The 19665-nt window shown below is 48.1% G+C and overlaps 1 long non-coding RNA gene across 3 annotated transcripts; it reads right to left on the reverse strand.

The window, feature by feature from the left end:
- On the reverse strand, positions 1-19657 carry LOC104913914. 3 transcript variants are annotated; one of them, XR_004161799.1, is made up of 4 exons: positions 17576-19657; positions 3981-4189; positions 2236-2313; positions 1-621 (listed from the first exon to the last, which is right to left on the reverse strand). It is a non-coding gene; the product is annotated as an uncharacterized LOC104913914 (long non-coding RNA). The 3 variants fall into 3 exon arrangements; XR_004161800.1 differs by having other exon boundaries at positions 3981-4135; positions 17576-19656; XR_004161798.1 differs by lacking the exon at positions 17576-19657 and having other exon boundaries at positions 3981-6333.
- Between the last annotated feature and the right edge of the window lie 8 nt (positions 19658-19665).

Consider the following 19665-nt stretch of genomic DNA (forward strand, 5'->3'; position numbering starts at 1 on the left):
CAGAATTCACGATTTCAAAAAACCTTATATCACCTCTTTCAACAAAAAAAAAGCACTTATAGAAAAAGGACGCCCAAAAGTCTGTCGTCCTTGCCTTATTGCCGAAAATAGATAGAATCGGGTGAACGAAGACAGCACAAACAAAAGGAGGGGGGACGACCCGTGTGCTCCGCAGCCCCACGTCCTGCAATAACAGCAACTACAGAGACTGGGGGGACACGGGGGGAGGGAAACGAAAGAAAATCTTAATATAAACAGCTAGGCTATGGTTAGGCTTCTACGAGATACACAAAGAATTAGGTCTATGTGGCTACGAGACTATGTCAAAACGCTACCAAAAAATGTGGGTCGAGTAGGTTTAAAAAGGGGGGGGAACCCATTGAGAAAATAAAACGAACAAGAAATGGATTTTATATACATACTTTTAAAAGCTGTTGTTTTTATAGTACAGCAGATTCATGAGATGATGAGAGAGATTTTTTAAACAGCCCAAGTCCGTCGAGTGCCACCTCCAGTTCGTTTGCTGTTGGTGAAGATGTAGTGCTGAAGTCTGATGATGTCACCTCACCGTGGGACCGCTCAGAAACTTCGCCCCGTTTTGCCCGGACATCCAGAGAGACTCTGCAAGGAGAGGAGCACACAGGACAGGGGAAGGGTCAGCTGGGGCTGTGAAAGTAGACCACGCCTTCAGTGACATGAGATGGCCAGTTTTTCCCCAATGGGACAACGTCCACCTGGGCACTCTGCTGCGTTCTAAGGGGAGGTGCAACGCCTGGCGCTGTGGCTGCTGCCCGCATTGAACGCTGTGTGCAGCCAGCAGGGAGATGAGCAGCGGGGGCTGCAGGCAGCCCTGGGCCACACCGACTGCCCCAAGTGCTGCACGGCACGAGGGATACGCGCCCCGGGATCTTCAGACCTGGTGGTCCTGGAAGAGTTAATATCAAGGCTCATTTCCTCCTCTCGAAATCTATTTTCATTAGTAACGAGCAACAGTAAAAGCACTTTCTGTTTTTAAGTCATTAATGGCTTGAGTTTTAATACTGGCCGGTAAATGATGGTTATAGTTTGATGTGCTGTGGTAAGTGTAAAATGATTACAATATATTAATCTGATGAGCACTGCCCTCGATGCAGCGTTATTAGTTTGAATTACGATGTTCTGCTCAAGCCTCCCACGTGCTCAGGCTGGCGGCCCACAGAACACGATGGATTCTGACAAATCAACCCGAGAACACACATGGATACGTGCAAACAGTAACGGGGATTAAAGCAGGAGCGCACGGGCACCTCTTTTCTTTCCCACAACAATAGCGCGTGGTGGACCGAATCAGTCCATTAAAGAATTTCAGATAATCTTGTGTACATAGGGAGATGAAGAATAAATAGCAAACCCCTTTATTTGCCAGTAGTTACCTATACATTTATCTTTATGCAGTTTAAAGCCCCTGAATGTGTTCCACAGGTCCCATCCCCCGGACTGCCTCCAGCCCTGATTGCACACTGAGACAGGACAGCGCTGGGCTAAAGGCTAAGAAATAAATGAAAGATGTCACATCACGTCTGTCTGCACTCAATGGGTACACCTTTCAGTTTTCATTGACTGACTTTTCTAATCTACGCTACTCTCAGTGTAAGAATATTTGTTTGCTAAGATGGATATGCCAAAGGCCAAAAAAATAACAAAAAAATTAAACATTTAATTAACTTGAGCTTAGTTCAAAGGGTAGGAAACTGGCAGCGATCCAAGGATGCATTACTTAGGTAATGTCTTTAATTTAATTTGCTTAGCTTTAATTTTTTTTAAATGTTGATAACTGCTCTATGGTTACAACGTTATCTTCTAGCTGGGATATTCGGTGCTTGATTAAGCATGATGGTTTCTCTGTAATGAAGCAGTGGAGCTCATCTGTTTTTAGCTGGGTGCATTCAATAGCCAATCTCTACCCCTGACAATGATGCTGGCACTTGGCTGCTCCCCCAAAGGGGCTTGGGGATCCCTGTTTATTTCCGCGGGGTTTTGAAGTCTCCAAATTACTGTGCTAAGTGCACTGGGCTCGAGCTCCTGATCTGCCTTCCAGTTTCCAACCCATGAAATTGATTTAAATAAAATAAATCACAGAAAAGAATGATTAAAAGCCAAGGAAAGACAGAATGAAGATAAAAAAAATTGTTCTCAAAGTAAATATAAGGGAAATGGCAGTTTAGCACAAAGTACAAATGGTATATACTGTAATACCTCCAAGTGAGATGGCAACCAACCATGTGTAACGTTTCAATGGTATCCATTTGTAAAAGCCGTTGCAATCAAAGGTCCCTAAAATTGTACAATTGTTAAGTTCATCAGTGCTCTATACATGGGAACAGATGATTATTAATTTTTGGCAAGAAATTATCAAAGGACTTGAAAGACTGCGTTGTCAGCATGAATATGGAATATGTATTTCCAAAAGCTGTTCTGGTCACTAATGACTCTGTGTACTGAACTCTACAAGGACCTTTCCAAGACCTTCTTGTTCCCTCGGTTGCAAAAATAAACTCTGGGTTTTCCCTTTTTTGTTTCTAAACCAGGTTAGTAAATGGAGTGTGTTAAATAAATATATAGGTAAAAAGGGCTACTGAGTCTTTGCGGTTACTGGAGTATACCCAGTATGAAGGGTATCCCCTTAACTAAGAGGCTGCCAATCTGAAAATCCAATACTAATTAGCCTTTGAAGAAGTCTTAGTGCAGAGAAATCACGACAGCATGGCCTTTATCGTACATCTCATTACCTGAAATATTGGGATGTCACCAAGGTTAAACCACCCAAATTTTCAAAACAAGTAAGTCTTCAGGTGGAAAGTGGAAAGGGGGGTCTCAGAAGGGGTAGTCCGAATTGGTGTAGCTTTCTCTTAGCAGAATAATCATATTCTGTGTTCTATACTCAGATTGATCCAAAGAGGCTGCCATGTCCTCTGTGTGGCCACGTGCACAGCAGGACCAGAGCGGACTGCAGAGCATGAGGGCTCTCGTGGAGGCCAGCGGCTGCTCTGTCTCTTTGGATACCAGTTGTTCGTGCAGTAAAAACAACACCATTTCAGGAACTTTGTCTGCACTATGCTCCCACTCCCCCAGCTCATCCAATTTGGTCAAAGAACAGAACTGTCGTTTTAGTTTGGAAAATCTGAGGGGAGTTCTCTGTACTTTGACATGTTTATTTTATGAGAGGAGAAGATTTCTCAGCATTTTATGGAAAAAGGGAAAACAGTGTAGGTTGCTGGTTTTCTGTTTTGGAGACTGACAGCCACTAAAGCGGTTTAACCACATTCATGCTAACACACACAGGTAAAACAGTGCAATCTGAAAAACAGCATGCAGCTTTGTTAAGCAAATTTCCATCGCCCGTAATTAGTGAGCCTGCAGAACCATGCAACATGACAGAAATACGTTTCCAATGACTTGACAACACAACAGAAATGACTTAGTTGTGACCTGCACGTTTTAAGGACCATTAGCAATCCCCTAAGCTGCCTCAAGGTGCCTGGATGAGGCAGTGCCCACCTCCCATGCCCACGTCCTCTGCTGCACACTGATGCCGTTAGGGCAGAGGCTGGAAGCTCCAAGCCCCAATGGCACTGTGCCACTGCTGGGACACAGGCAGGCACACTGCCTGCAAGCAGCACACCGGCCTCAACGGGCTGTTCCACTGATGGGAAGACCATCTAGACAAGCAGAAGCTTGTATCCGTTAAATAGGGCCTTTCAAAACACGCCACGTTTGTGCAGCTAAGGCTCAGACAAGTGTTTCCAGTCCGCATCGCAACTCCAGCGGCTCTGGGACAGCAGAGTGCAGGGCTGCAAGAAACCTCAGCAACTGCAGAGGGTTACGCACAGTGCTGGAGGCGGCAGGAGCTGCGCACAAACCAGCTCATCATACAGTAATCAAAAAAGATACCAAACCCCATCGTGTCGCTGAATAACGCCCTCCCGGCGCGCGGTACTCACGGCGATCCCGTGGCTGAAGCCGGAGCCCGGCTGTGGGCTGGCAGCACTTATGTAGTTGCCGACGCCGGAGTCCTGGCTGGCCGTGCCGTAGAGGTCTGCGACGGGCCCAGGGCTGTTGGCCCCAGGGAAGCCTCCGGGCCGGGCTGGGTTGGAGCCTGCCGGGGAAGCGGGTGCGCCAAAATTCGGTTGAGCACTGTAGCTATTCAAGACTGGTGTGCAGAGAATAAAGCTGGGTATGAGGCCAGACGCCGGGCATGCACCGTTATTACAAAGCCAAACACCAGAATAAACAGCCTAGGCCCAACTTCTAACACTTAACCAAGGCCATGCGATAGGAGAGCAAGTACTGAATAATAGTCAGCCCGTACTACTACGAAGCTTAGAGCTCCAAAATATATATATGAATATATATAAAAAAAAAAGAACGATCATTCAACACACTACTGCAACCAGAGACTGTAGGTGCTCATTTTTACCAAATTATCACAAAATATAATAGATATTTTTCAACATCTGACTTGATGCTCATGCAGTAGTAACGAGTTCTCTAGGTCTGGGCACGCCGAGACAGCATTCACATCCCATGCAAACTACAAAGGAACTAGTTTGAGACTACACATTGTGGTAATATTGATATTAAAATGTTGACAGCAAACAACTTCAATCGCATCTAGAAAAATCATTTTGGATCCATTTGATTCTTTGGAAAACCTGCCCTCTTAAATTGGTAAACTGTAGAAATAGCTCAATAGTTAATTTGTTTTTTTTAATGGTATGGAATGGAACAGTTTGGGTTTATTTTTTAGGTATGACCAAGGAGAGTATTGTTTTATTTAATTTGCCTTTCTTTAGATTTGGAGATCGAAGACCTACCTTCATCTCCAAAACCATGTTGGGGGGACATCAACGAAAATTAAACAAATAAATAAAGATTCAAAGCAAAAAAAGAATTCCAGAGGGTGTATGGCAACTCACCTCCTAATGTGGAAGTAAAAGAAAATTTTATTTTTTTCCTCCCTTCACATATATATTTTTTTGAGACAGAAAAACAATGTAAACAAGAATGATACTGAAGAACAGATTTAGATATTAAAGCATGTTAGATGATCAGGCTTCTGCCATTCCTCACTGTTGTTCTTGGATGTGAAGTTTATGAGTAAGAGGATTTAATGTGAAAGAAAAGTCAGCGGCACGGAGAGCGGATGGGGATGGCGCTGGAAGCGGGAGAGGTCTGCCAACATGGCCCTGCCAACACGGCCCTGCCAACACGGCCCTTATGGCCCTGCCAACACGGCCCTGCTGACACAGCACTGCCAACCTGGCGCTGCCAATGGAGCACTGCCTCCATGGTGCTGCTGACCTGGCACTGTAGTCTGATTGACCACACTCTCACAGCTCAGTCCTGGATACCAAAATGGCCCTTAAAGATGCCCTGAATGCAGGCTCTGACCAGCCACAACGACCACACGGCCACAGCATCACCACAATCTCCCTGGAGCCGTGCAAACGGCAACTTACATCACCTCTGTGCTCAGCCTGCACCACAACTCCCTCAGCCTCCTCCTCCAACTGCAGCTCCCTGCCTACCTCCGCCACGCACCCAAAGAGTTTATGGAGTTTGACAGCCTACAGAAAGCCCTGCAGGTCAACACAGAACGGTGTTTATTGGGGACAAACAGCACTGCAGGGCAAGTCCCGCCTGCCCCGCAGGAGTGGCCCACAGCAAGGCTCCCGAGAGGCAAACCGGGCTGCAGACTGACACTACGAACTGCAGCAGCACACACAGTGCTGTCAGTGAGAAACTGGGGCAACTCGCCGTGCTGCTGTGGTTCCACGACCGTCCCCACCGCGCTGACGGCACGCGTTCCTCAACCCAACGGATTAACCAGCAAAAACACGGCAACTGTTGGCTCTGCAATGACAGGGAAGTAAATGTTGCAAAGTAAATGGTTTTATGTGGCTGTAAAGTGGTAGCAGGGGAAAGTAAGTAGGTCATCTAAGCTGGCAAGTTAAAAGTAATAAGGCATGAGAGAGTAAACAGATTATTTTGGAATTCACTGGCAAACAAAGTACCTTTTTTATTATTAAAGATTAAATGTCAAGATAGCATTTGGCCTTCTCACTCATGAAGAAAAATATCCAGCTGAGATGTTCAAAAGCCCTTTATTACTATAAGCCAGTGCTTTTTTCCCCTCCTTTTCTTCCTTCTGGTTGAACAAAATGGATGTGGGCATTTCAGCCCCGTGCTCCGCTCTGCAGGCAGGCCTTGCCCTGCGCCTGGTGGGGACACAGGGACACGTTCACAGAATCACAGAATGGCCAGGGTTGGAAGGGACCTCAAAGATCATGAATGTCCAATCCCCCTACCACATGCAGGGCCACCAACCTCCCCATTTAATACCAGACCAGGCTGCCCAGGGCCCCATCCAACCTGGCCTTAACATTCTTTAACACGTTCTTTAGAGATGGAGGGTGCCAAAGCATAGAGCACGAGTACAGCTGCAGACAGCCATGGCATGAGGCACAAGGGGTGAGCAGGGCTCTGCATGGAGCCCACGTGCTGCTCCCAGCCCTGCAGTGTGGCCCTGTGCCTTGCACAGCTGCCTTCCTGCAGTGCGTGGCTTGCTGGGAAAAAGTGCAGATCACACCAATAAGAAGTCATGGTCCCCAAATCACACAGCTCTCATCTAGAGGTGCACAGAGCATTTAATTAAAAATCAAAGTTGGGGTGCAAGGCCATATTCATCTCTGATGCAGCCCACTGATGGCAATGGCATGTCGAGGCTGGCACGAACACGCCTGTAGAATGCCTCAATATTTAATTTTGAGATATAGTGATCAAATATTACACCATTTCAAAATGGTACTGAGTGCAGGTTGGGCTGGCAGCGGGGCACCCTGCAGCACCTGTGTGACACAAGGGCTGCCCTTGCTTTGCACCACAGCAAGTGGGACTCATGCACTGCAGCCACCCCCAGTGAGATGCATGGAGTAAGGCTGCAGAGGTGCTGCGAGCCAAATGTCCTATGAATGAACACTTCTGTGGCCTCTGCAGCTGTAGGATGAGGAGCTGAGCCAGCCCCTGAACCAAGTGTGAGTGGGAGCAGTGGATCGGACACACACACACTGCAGCACCTCTGCATCATTAACCCACAGTTACGAGTTCATGCACAGATAATAAGGAGATGTACTCAGCCTGTCCCAAACTTCACTGAGAGCAAACCGAGCAGCAAGGAGCGAGATGTTCCATCCCCCAAAGCAGCCCAGCCCCAGGCATTTACAGCTCTAAGAAATTCAGGAATACCAGCTTGCATACGTGCGGAAGGAGTTGGCAGCTGTTTATTCTACATCCTTCTGATTGTAGGTATGTAACGTAAGAAAAAGGCAATTTTCTATCTCCTGAGCATCAATTTGGTACTACATCCTGATGATCACAGAAGTGGCTGCAGACAAACGTGTGACACAAAAGCACGCCCACCGCTCCGCTCGCACAGCTCCGTGGGGCACGGGGTGCCCAGGCAGCACTTTGTGCACCGCCTGCTAACAGCTGTTTGCAGAACTTCACAGAAAGGGTTGGAAGCTTTTACAGAGCTGACACTTTGCTCCAGACCCGATAAATGAAATAGAAAAGCTCTCATAATTACCAGGAGACTAAACAGTCCTGAGAAAGCCGTACTTTAACGATTCACTCAGCCATGTTGAGTTGCTAAATATTTGTCTTCTTACAATAGCTGCACTGAAGCGCACCTAGAGCTGGAGGCAGTTTTACGATCGCTTTGAAACAACAGCAAAGGGACCTTGAATGACTTTCCCAACATGCAGAATGCAGCGCGTTCGGGTAAGAAATGCCTGAAAAGAAATCTGTTGTATACAAACCTGCAAGTAATCTGAGACTAAAATGGAGCAGAAAACAAAACACAAAACTCGCCTGACTCTGGGTGCCATTTCAGCCCTCAAAGAAAAATTAAGACTCTGTGGAGATGGACAAAGCTATCAGCTGTAGGACAAAGCTGTCAGCTCCCAGCAGAAGCTGTCCAAGAGCTGCGGGTGCTGTTGGGTGCAGAGGCACAGAGCACTGAGATTAAAGCACTGCGGCCTGCAAAGCACCCGAGACATTCCCCTGGTCAGACATCCTGCAGACAGAGCTGGGAATAACCACGGGTTGATGTTGGGAAGTGCACTGCTGGCAAACTGGCAGGGATTCTGCTGACCCGAAGGAGTGCAGCGAGCCACAGATTGCTCTGGTCAGTCCTGGAGCAGAGCCTTGCTGCTCTCCTGTGGGTCCCAGCGGGCGATGCCCTCCCATCTCAAGCACTCGGGAAGCCGTGGCAGACACTGTACCTGTTTCCATCAGGATCAGAATTGAGCTCCAATTTATCAACTGATTGCACAGGGAACCATCCTGCACTGGATGTTTTCGCAGCCCTGAAACCATGACTTGGTACCTCCAACACAAGGGTTTCCACTATGTATGATTTTCAGCCCCGGGTGTTACCACAAAGCCCTGCATCAGATCGATGTGGGAGGGATGTGAAAAAGATTAGATGTGTCTGTAAATCACAGCAAACCAGCCTCAACTTTCCCCAACCCCAGACAGCCCCATCCTCTGGAAGCTCTTTCTACACCTAAGGAAAACAAGTGACAACAGCTGAGTGATGAGAACAAGGACATTTCCTGCAGCATTTGCTTGCCTTAGAATTTGCTGTTCTTTTCCTTACAGAGAAGACCCCGATCCCTGCACACTCACTGCAGTCACTCCCTGAGCACTGCTCTGTCTGAGCAGAGAACCTACAGAGTCGTCTGCTAAAATAAATGTCAATTTGGAGCTAATTTTAAAACGTATCTGTAACCTCAAGACAGCACTACATTGACCAAGGTTCTTTTACTACTAACTCACCTCGGCATCCTTCCGCAGAGCTCTCTGCACACACTGAATGCATGTGAGGCACTTCTCAACACACTGTGCCAGCAGAGAGCTGCATGTGGGGTACAGAGCAGAGCTAGCAACCCTGGCTGAAGCCGTGGGCTCAGTGCTGCACACCCTGCAGGGAGCAGGCAGAGCTCCTGGAGCTCGCTTATCGAGCGCCCGTTCCTGCAAACTGCCGTGTTAGCACAGACCCGGCTCGTACATTAATCCACGTGCAACAGGAAAGGTCACCACTGAAAGATAAACTCTCTTCTGATGAACTCTTGAGAAATTTCTAAGTCAGGATTCATTATGACATTTGCCTTAGCAAGCTGTGCATTGCACTAACAAGGATTCAGATGTCTCTCTGGGAGGGAAGACGGAAACAGATGGGTAAAGCACAGCAAGCTGGATACTGAAATCCCACCCAAATAAACTCAAGTCAGTGAAGGTAAAGAGAGAGGGAAAGGGGTTCAGTAATCACTGCTGTGCTTGTTTTACAATTATTCTACAAAGATTTCAAAAGTTGAAAAAAAGCAATGCGAAGCACAGCGCACAACCCGTGGCTGCATTCCCCACCACTGCACAGGCAGAAGGAAAACCTCAACTTTGCAAGAAACCACCCCATGATTTACTGCATTTCCTCCTCAAGAAGAGGCAGAATCAACTTCAGGATGAAATACAGCCCTCTGTTATTGCAGCCAGAAATGCATCTCTTCATGGAGAGAGCAGCTGAGCTCTGCCCGCAGCCGCTCCTTGCCCACAGCCGTCCCCATGGCCATCCCCTCCCGCAGACACCGGAATAAATCGCCCGCACCATCAGCAAGCACTCCTGAGAACTGCCCAAGGACAATCAATCACCTCCCGGGGAGGGCTCATATTCCCTGGGACACAATCAGTGCTGCTGAGCTAATCTGCTTCTGGCATTGCTGGAAGCAGAGTTTGGCCACAGGCCCTGGTGGAGGTGCTGCTCAGAGTGGGTGATGCTGCGGAACACAGCACAAAGAGCAAAGCAACATGTGTTTAAAAAAAAAAAAAAAAAGAGTGAAATATTCCCCTAGAAACATATCCTCATTTACAAAGCATGCATCTGCTTATTTTTCCAAGAGAAGCAAACACAAGAGGCTCTACACAAGGAATAACATAAGGAAGCAAGCCAAGTGGAAGCGCCCGTTCAGCCCCTGCCCCGCAGTTCCCCCTGCGCCTGCTGCAGTGCCACGGCACGCTGCTCCTCCGCGCCCCGATGGAGCCCTTCCGTACCAACACGCTTCTTGACAACTTGTTGATCCAGAGCTCTAATTTCTGGATGACTCTCTCATCTGCCATAAACAGCCACGCACAATTTGGCAGGCATTTCTACCACCAATGTTTATGATAATAACTCCACGTGCTTGAAAGCAGCAGGAAATTTTCAATATAACTATCATTAAGACAAAATGCTTTAAATCAAAGCCATTACCCACTACCAAGACTCAAAGCTCACAAGATTAGGCTGTTTTTATCTTTATGAAAAATTCATATAATGTGCTGCAAACATCAGCTTCCAACTTGAAGGAAGAAACAATAGGGTAACATTTAGCACTGGTGATGGAACGGGTATGGATCGGGGTGGGGAATGGGCCAGGGGGACAGCTGGGACAGCAACAACACCCTGCTTGGGGCATTTGATTCAGCTCACCTGGGATTTAATTTGATTCATGGTAGTTCAGAGGAGCTGCCTGCATTTTCACAGAAGGAACATCACCTGTAGCTAAAGAGTACTTAGATCTAATTCCATGAGATATTACGGTAACTACAGGCAGGCATGTGGAGCAAAGGATGCTTTTATCTACTTCCTTAAACCTCTCTGACACTGTGTTGCAGTACCTGGAAGTTGGGAATTTCCCCCAGAGGCACCCAAGCATTCAAACCTGCTGCACTGACTTTGAAAGAACCAAGTACAAATGCTGCAGAGGACATCACTAAAAACCAGGGCTACTGGTGCAGCACAGATTGCTTCCCTCCTGATTTCTCAGGCATCCCATGTGTCCCGAAGCATGAACACCAATGACCACATCTTCGTGCATGACTAATGGACCAGCAGGCACAGTGTGATGCTGATACTTTAAATAACCAGCCAGAGGATGGGGTGCAGAGAAACTCCTGCACTGCATGCAAAGCTGAATCATTAGTGCTTAGAGCCTCACAAGTTCCCTACCAGTAGCCAGCACTGCACCCACTTCACGGAGAGCTGGGCCAGCGCTGATTCCTCGAGCAATCACTGCTGCAGATGAGGAGAGCTTGCACCTTGCTGTTCTGAGATGCTAGCTGCCCAGATGTGATTTACTCAGCCATGGATGTACAAATTAATGTCAGTGTGAAATAAGACGTCAGTGCTCCTTGTTTTTGCTTACTATTCAGATTGCAGGAGCGCAAAGACACAGCATTAAGAATTCAGTGTTTGCATCCAGACTTTTTTGTTGTATCCCAGGCATTGCACACAGCTCCTACTGGAGGCACAAACACATTTGTTTGTGGTCGGGCCGAACTATCAGAGGCATCACTTTCCTCTACCTGCCCTTTTACATGCATCTTTGTTTTATGTCTGAGACAAACTGCACGTGGCACACCTCCAGTTCAGATCAATGCTCAAACTAGAAAATGTCTCCAAAATAATGAGCTGGAAACACACAGACATCCTAGAGAACAGCAACGTACAAACAGCTCCCAAGTAGCTGAGCACAAAAGTCGGAGACAGACAGGAAAGCAGAGAACCCAGCACTGCAATTAGAGACACTGCTCAACACAGCACTGTGCAGAACTGTACGGGGCTGTGCTTTGCTTGTGCTCCTTCCAAGCAGACCTGAAGAGCTCTTAGTAAGCCCTGGGGCAGGCAGATCCTCTGTCAGTGCTGACAGCTGGAGGCATCCTTCCCAGGACAGCCAGGTTGGTGCCGCCTGTGGAGACCCAGCACAGCCCCAGGGAGGGCCGGGCAGCTCCCCTGCCCGCAGGGACAAACGGCAGAACAGCCGCGGGGCTCATCAGCAAATTGGTGGTGATGGGGCCGAGAGATGCCGTGAGCTGCTATCTGCCTTAACAAGACACTACTGGTACCGTATTTTCTATCTGCAGTCACACTTTAAAAGGTTGTTCTGTCTCTGCAGCCCTTTCGGAAATGGCTTCACACATCAAACTATCGCCAGGATAACGACAGAAAGCAGCGGGAGGTGAGCAGGTTCCCAAGCACAGCAATTACAGCTGGAACTGAGCAGGGACAGGGCAGCGCCTGACCCCTCCTTATTCACACCTCCAGGCCTGCACCTAGCAGCAATCCCAGCTGTTATGCACCACGCTGGACGTGCCGGTGTGATGATGACAATTGTCATCCTATGGAACTGCTCCTGCCTCCGCCCCGGTGCTCCCCTGCTGTTACAAAGAGTTGCATACACCGGAAATTCAAGTGGAGAAAATGCTTAAAAAAACCAACCCCTGTCCTTCGGTGCACCCTGCAAGCATGCGAGCAGTACCTGCTCCTGCTGAAGGCCACACTGGGCTCCCTCAAAGCATCAGCCCCATCTGGAAGCTGTGCATTCATTTGCCAAAAAAAAAAACCCAACCCAACAAAACAAAACAGAGCACAACATTCCATGTACTCAAATGCAGCTTTTCTAAGTCCTGCACTTTCCAGCTTGGCTGTACAGTTTTTGCAAACGATCAATATTTATTGCCTAATCACATTCTCTGTCCTGCAAGTTGGCAGTGCCACGTGCACCAAGCTGACGCGGAGGCCACACAAAGCTCCACTTGTAGGAGCTGCAATCAGGGAGCCGGCGCTTGTCACAACCCCACAAAAGGATTTCCTCTCGAGCAGCTCATCTTTAATCATTATAAAAGCACAGAAGTTTAATCCATTTTTGATGTAAGCGCTAATAGCTTTGTGTCCTTGAAGTTCAAAGTGGTCTTCGTGCATGTCGCTAATTAGCCGAGCAAGCAGCCATTCAGCTCCCTCTCATGTTTCTAATTAGATCCTTAACAACAAACAAATGTCGACCTTACAAAGGCTGTGCTACGTTTCCCTCCATTAGTTAAACACTTTGGGAGGGAAGCGGTTTCCATTTTTCTGCAATCCCCCAACCACCACTCCGGCACTTTGGGCCGTGCCGCTGCCCCTCACTGCTGGTGTTTCCACACAGCGCTGCGGCTGCTGAGCACCGGGGGCTACAGCCGTGTCCCCCCACCTACACGGCCAGCAAGTAAATCTGGGAGGTGATGGCTGTCCTGTTTGCCACCTTCAGCAAATCAGTCACTGAAGCAGTAGGGCTGGAGAAGATCACCTCGTCTAACCGCCAACCCATCACGTCCACTCACTGTCATTAAGGTTTTTGAGAAGACCTCTGAGACCACCAAGGCCAACCCCACCCCACCGCCACCATGCCCACTAGGCACAACCCCAAGTGCCACACTGCCATAGTCCTGGAACACCTCCAAGGACAGGGACCCACCTGCTCACCGGACAGCCTGTGTTGGTGCCTGACCAGCAGCCTTCCCTGTCCATTCAGCTGATGTTACAGTCCATTTGAAATCTGCTGTGTCCAGTGCTTGCATGCTTCACACAAAGTGCCTGGGACCATCTCCTCCTGCTCTTTTGGTGCTGGGCACACCGGGCTGCCATTCCAGCAGCAGTGCCTGCACTGCCCCGGGCTGGGCTGGTTGAGAGGCTCCCACACTGCAGCACGACAGGGCCAGCCAGCACTGCCATGTGCACACATGAGGCTGCAGCTCTCAGCACCGAGCCAGCCGTGTGACCCTGTGCAGAGCAGGCCTCCCCCATCATTTTTCTATATAAAATGAGCAAGAGCCAAACTAAGCAGAGACGTCACTTTCACCTCTTGCTGGGTAACATGAAATCTGTTGCTACTTTTACCATGGGCACCACATCTGCATTAATTGTTTACCACGGCCTGGACAGGTCTTTTATTAATATTAATGAGTAACAGGGAACAAAAGGCCCCTTTATTTTTAGCCCACTCTAATTGCGTAGTAATTACTCATCTACAAAACAAATGAGCCGAACTCCATTGCCATAGCAACAGAAACTCTGGCCTCCTACTGTAACGCATTAACTGGCTATCACTCCCGTTAATTTTAAATCGAAGCCTTTTGTACAGTAACAGACAATACAGGAGGAAAATCACAACAACCCCGGGGCTGTAAGGCATCACGATGTGCAGGGACCCCGTCCCACAGCCTGGGGCACCCACTTACCTGTGGGCATCTGGGGGCCCTCCCTGCACACAGCGCCGGGCTCTGACTGCCAGGAGATGCCTCTGAACAGCCCCAGCTGTCTGAACGGATTGGTTTTAAAGAGCTCAGCTTTATGCACCCAAAGACCAATTCTGCATTCTCCTGCAATTCCTAATCCACTCTGCTCCTCGTGCTAATCCTGAGCCAGACGCATGCGAGCACTCGCTGCAAGGAAAAACGTCACAGCTTCTTTTTCACTTTTCTTTTTCTAAAATCAGAAAAAAACCCTAAAAAACCAACAAACCCAACAGCATTGTAATTACGTACTTACTTCTAAAGCTTTTAGGCTGAGAGTCAGCATGCAAATACAGCAGTGGATCTGTAAAATGCATGCTATGTCACACTCAGAGTTGTGGCACTAATGGGGCACAGCCCGCTGTGCTCAGCCCATCCCACGGCTGCGGGGGCATCAGCTCTGTGTGCCTGGAGGCAGTGGGGTCTCTGCTGGGACCTATTTCCCACTGAAAATAATTCTCTTGATTGAAAAGGCTATTAAAAGTTAGCCGCTAAATTCATAAAAGATTAACTTACACCATGCTTAAGTCTGCACATCAGAGGTGGTCACTAATTGCACAGGAGACGATTTATCAAGTGCGCAAGGTTTTCTATTACGAAATTATTGATTAAGGCTGATGTATTTAAACCACAACAGACCTCAGCCGGGAGCCCTATGCAGAACGATTGCTGCTGTGGTTGAGGCCTAATCACAGCAGCACCAAATGGCTTTAAATCTGCCAAACTTCCTTCATGGCCCTGGAAGAGCTCAGCCCAAGAGGAAAAGCCGATGAGTGGGGCTCGTATAGCCCGAGGAGAAAACCCTTGTGGGGCTGGAACCAGCCTGGATCGGCACAAGACCTCCCAGTTGACACAAAACATAGAATCACAGAACCGTAGAATCATTAAGTTTGGAGAAGACCTCCAAGATCACTAAGTCTGACCCCAAGCCATCCCACTGCACACGCTGACTGTGTCCCTCAGCTCCACATCCCCACAGATCTGGAACACCTGGAGGGTCGGTGACCCCCCCACTCCCTGTGCCAGCACCTGGCCGCTCTTTTGGAGAAGAAATTGTTCCTCATAATCCAACCTGACCCTCCTTGACACAACATGAGACCATCACCTCTCATCCTACCCATTACCCAGAGCAGGGGCAGACCCCCAGCACTCTATAACCTCCTTTCAGACACTGGTCTTTGTGTTCCCCCACTGCAAGTGCATGAAGGGGTGTGAGGTTCTGCATGCCACCCCTCCCTGCTGACTGCCTGCACCACTCTCCAGCACCGCCCGCCTCTGCTAGGAAGATAAGCAGAAGATAACATCTGATGCAGCCATTAATTTTTTGAAGCTCCAGCCGTGCAGAGCTCCGGTTGCCAGCCTCTGTCACATAATTACTGGCTGTTCCAGTGGAGTGAGAAATTTCAGCCTGCTTGCTGCTCCCAAGTGGTCCACTTGTTAGGTTCTGGCTTTTGAGATTACATAGCTTGGATTAAATTTTATGTACTTTTATATAGCAAAATAAAAGGAGGGGAGCAGTTCCATCTGAGCGGCTGTGCCGCAGGGAGCCCTCTCCGCAGGCCGCATAAATCTCTCATTGCCACATCACCTCAGCGCATCCCTGCTCAGCTCCGTGCTGGTGTCACTCCCCCCACACAGCCCAGCCGTGGTCCAGCTCTTTATGGCTGCAATTTGCCAACACTATGGGCGCCTAATGGCGATATTACATTTTTAGAGCACCTTCCTTAAGTGTAAGACAAGGATTCCTAAGCCCCTCGCAATTTGTCGCTCTGCTAACTTTCAGATACACTCTTCACTACATCATACGCCTTGTGCATTAAACAGCGGGTCCCCCGTCTCCTTGGCAGATCGAGATCAAAAGGGGACATAATTCTCCCTCTTGATACACGAGTACCTCGGCTCCTCGGCAGCAATCAGGGAAGCGATACGGGCAGCTCCGATTGCTCTGCATAGGCTGCCACTGGGTCAGCTCCATCCAAGCTGTTGTTTGGCTGATTTACTTTATGCTCTGTTAGAGGTAAGGAGCAGATACAAATTCTTAACTACACTTTGAAAGCCTTCGGAAAACGTTATTCCTCCTGGCAGCACTGCTGAACCCAGAGCCCCCAGCAGAGCAGGACCATGGGCTCAGCACAGTGCCTTCACAGGAGGAGGAGGAGGAGGAGGAGGAGGAGGAGGAAGCAGGGAGCGTGCGCCCACACCTTGCATACCCCAGCTGCTCCCAGCAGGGTGTTCTCTGACAACCAACCAACGAAACAGAGAAACAAAGTCTCTATTGGGATCTCACCTGCTGCCTGCTAAATCTATAGACTAAACTTCATTTGGGGAAGACCTCCCAAAGCCCAGTGCACACACCTGGGCACCAGAAGCAACGCCGCTCGCTGGCTCGAAGGCAAAGATGATGAACTCGTCTCAAGCTCCTAATGCCAATATTCATGAAACATTACATCTTCATTTACAAATGCTCCCTTAAGCTCGGTGACATGGCAATGAATACAAACCACCGCTAGCTCAGAGTCTCTGTTGCATAACAAGATTTAAGGTTTATGACCTAAAAACAATTGCTTTATGTCTTGGGACGGTCTGCGGGAAGCTGCTTCGCACACATGGTATTATTTAGACACCCAAATGGAGTGATTTGCATTCGGCACATCTGGTCTACAACTGCTAACAAATGATTCTATGGGCTAATATGGACGAGTAACAGGCTGATGGAGAAACCATGATTGTAAAATGATTTTTAAAATATCTTTTTAATATAAAATAAAAATTAGAGAATATTGTTATGCTCAGCATTTAAATTCCTAGGGGGTTTAATTTGAAAAAATACGGCAAATTTACTATCAACGTAACAGCATGTGCGGGTTCTTGTCAGAAGGGTGTAGGTTGCCTTCAGCTGCGTTCAATTTAAACTTCCAGATAATGGGATTTAACAAATGCATACTATGGATCCAAGCCTTTAGCAGCTCTCTGCTTTATTAATAGCCCTACGCTCTCAGTCAGACCAAGGCTATGCTTTTAACTGCCGCGCTATTTCACATTGTGGCACCTATAATATCAACTCAACAATGCATGTTCTACAACTACATCTACTGCTACCAGTACGACTACTACAGTGCATGCATTTAGTTCAGTCCCACAGATACATACACTCTAAGAACAGGCAAGGGGAGATGTGAAATGTTTTACGGGACGACAGGTGTTTTGTTTTTTAAGTAAGGGAAATTAATAAAAACATCAAAAGAAAGTGTACAAAAAAATAGAGACATTTCTCAAGAGTTGATATGAGTCGTTTCTTGAACCGTTTCGTCTGAACAAGCAAAAAACATGCAACCAGCTGCTACTAACAAGAAGCTGGACACTGAGAGAGGATTAATAGGTGTGGACAAACCTTCCCGCTGAGAGCGCTCAGAAGAGTGTTTGAGAGGAGGTGTGCACGTCCGAGTGTAAGAGAGGCCGGAAAGTATGCCTCAGAGACACCCTCTCTCACAGCAGCCCCAACCAAGCAAGAGAGAAAACAACAAAACATAACTGCTCACACTCACCATCAAGGTCAGTAGCTTGTGTTACTAGATTCGTTATACTGGCAAGTATAAAGTACAGTAAGGGGTTGTCGGGGCGCGGGGCTCAAAGCCGGAGAGGCGCCCGAGGTCCAGCCGTGCTGGGAGCCGTCGGAGCACCGCGGCTCACCTGGGACAGCCGGGCACTGGCTGCTGAGCAGCGGGTCGGGCTGAGCTTACGGCCTTAGCGCTTTGATCTCTGGTCAGCAGGGAGGAAAGGCTGGTGGCAACAGGTTGGAAACTGGAAAAATCTCAGACTTGTCAATGAACCCACAAGGGAAGGCACTAAAACCCTCTCCTGCCAATTTTTCGCTGGCTCGCTATCTTTCCAAATTAATCCCCCCCCATGTAACATGCAAGATAAAAATGTCCCCCCAATGGTTTTACTTTAAAAAAAGTGTTTACGAGACAAAAATGTTTTACACGCAAAAAAATGTCAGGTGGATTTAAAAGAAATGTGACATTGATAGTGAAGTTGTCTAGGAGGAGTTTGCAGCACTCAGACTTTTACGTTTGCTCATTTTGCATGGCTCAGGTCCCAATTCATAAAAAAAAAAAATTCAAGAATGGATGAGGTCATCAAAAGCAGCCGAGGGATCTGGCACGGCCCCAACAATGGGAATGGAGACTGAGAGCCCTCGGCCGTCACCTCCTTGTGGTGATGCAGCCAGGTCAAGAGTGGGGTTTAGGGCTGACATTGAGCATAAGCAGAGGAAAACATCCCTTTTTGCTGAGCATAGGATATAGCTGCTGTGACAGAAAAGAGAACCTGTCTGACCTAGCAAGGCAAGCTGGTGGCTGCATCCTCACAAAAGAAAAAGAAGGGGAGAGGGAAGTGAAGAGTGAATAGCTCCTGCACAGGTAACTGCCCTGCTGCCCGACAACGCACAGAGTGCCACAAAGGGTCGCCAGCCAGGAGCAGGGATGTCAGCAGTGTCTGCACACCAGAGCTGAAGGGGATTGGAAATGAGAAGGCTGCAGTCTCCTTGGGAGACCATGAGGCTAAGCAGTGAGGCCAGGGTGTGTGGCCAGGAGGGAATGCAGTGCTGCTCTGCCCACAGAGGGGCAGCAGCCATGGGGCAGGGCAGTGGCAACGGCACCGCACTCTGAGCTGTGGGCTGGGGCATGCATGAAGGAGGGCTGTGCAAATTTGCAAAGGGAAAAAGAAAAATCCAACTGAAAAGAAGAAAAACCCCCACCATTTTTCTTGTAATGAATCGGGCTTATAGCCTGTATCACAAGATTGATGGCACTCTACTGCTCCTGGATACAATTCACTACCATGGCTGGATGGAAGTGAGGATGTCCCTTCCAAAAGCTGTCTTTGGATGGAGATGACTACGTGACACACACCGTGCCTGGAGCAGGGCTGGCTGCGCCCCACTGCTGTGACAGACCCACCTCCCTCCTGCAGGTCTCAGGGGTTGGGGGGGCTCTTGTGATTCGGTTTTGGAGTTTTGTCATTTTTATGCACACGGGCAATTTTGAGGCTCGAAAGACATTTCCAAACACCATACTGCTCTTTAAACTTGCCAGAAAGGGTGTTGTTAATTTCGGGTTAGATTTAGTTTTGTATTGCAAGTTCAAATAAAAAACGAAAAAACAAAACAAAACAGAAAACCCAACAGAAGAAAAACCAAAAAACACTCAAATTAAAGACAAATGATTTTCAGGCACAGAATTGATCAATGCTCAGTTCAGTTGTAATGGGCACCAAAAGCACTTTGATTAAAAAAATAGTAATTATTAGGGAAGCAATGTTAATCCAGCCAAACCCTCTGTGCCTTGCTAAGGGGCAACTCACCAGGTCTGTTTGTACGTAAAACAAAACCTGAAGGGTAAAACATGAGGAAAAGGCAGAAACAATGAAATCTGTTTTCCTGAAATCATATGCAAAATCATTCTCTTTTTTTCCTTTTTT

The sequence above is a fragment of the Meleagris gallopavo genome, chromosome 21, assembly GCF_000146605.3.
Source record: "Meleagris gallopavo isolate NT-WF06-2002-E0010 breed Aviagen turkey brand Nicholas breeding stock chromosome 21, Turkey_5.1, whole genome shotgun sequence".
Lineage (NCBI taxonomy): Eukaryota > Metazoa > Chordata > Aves > Galliformes > Phasianidae > Meleagris > Meleagris gallopavo.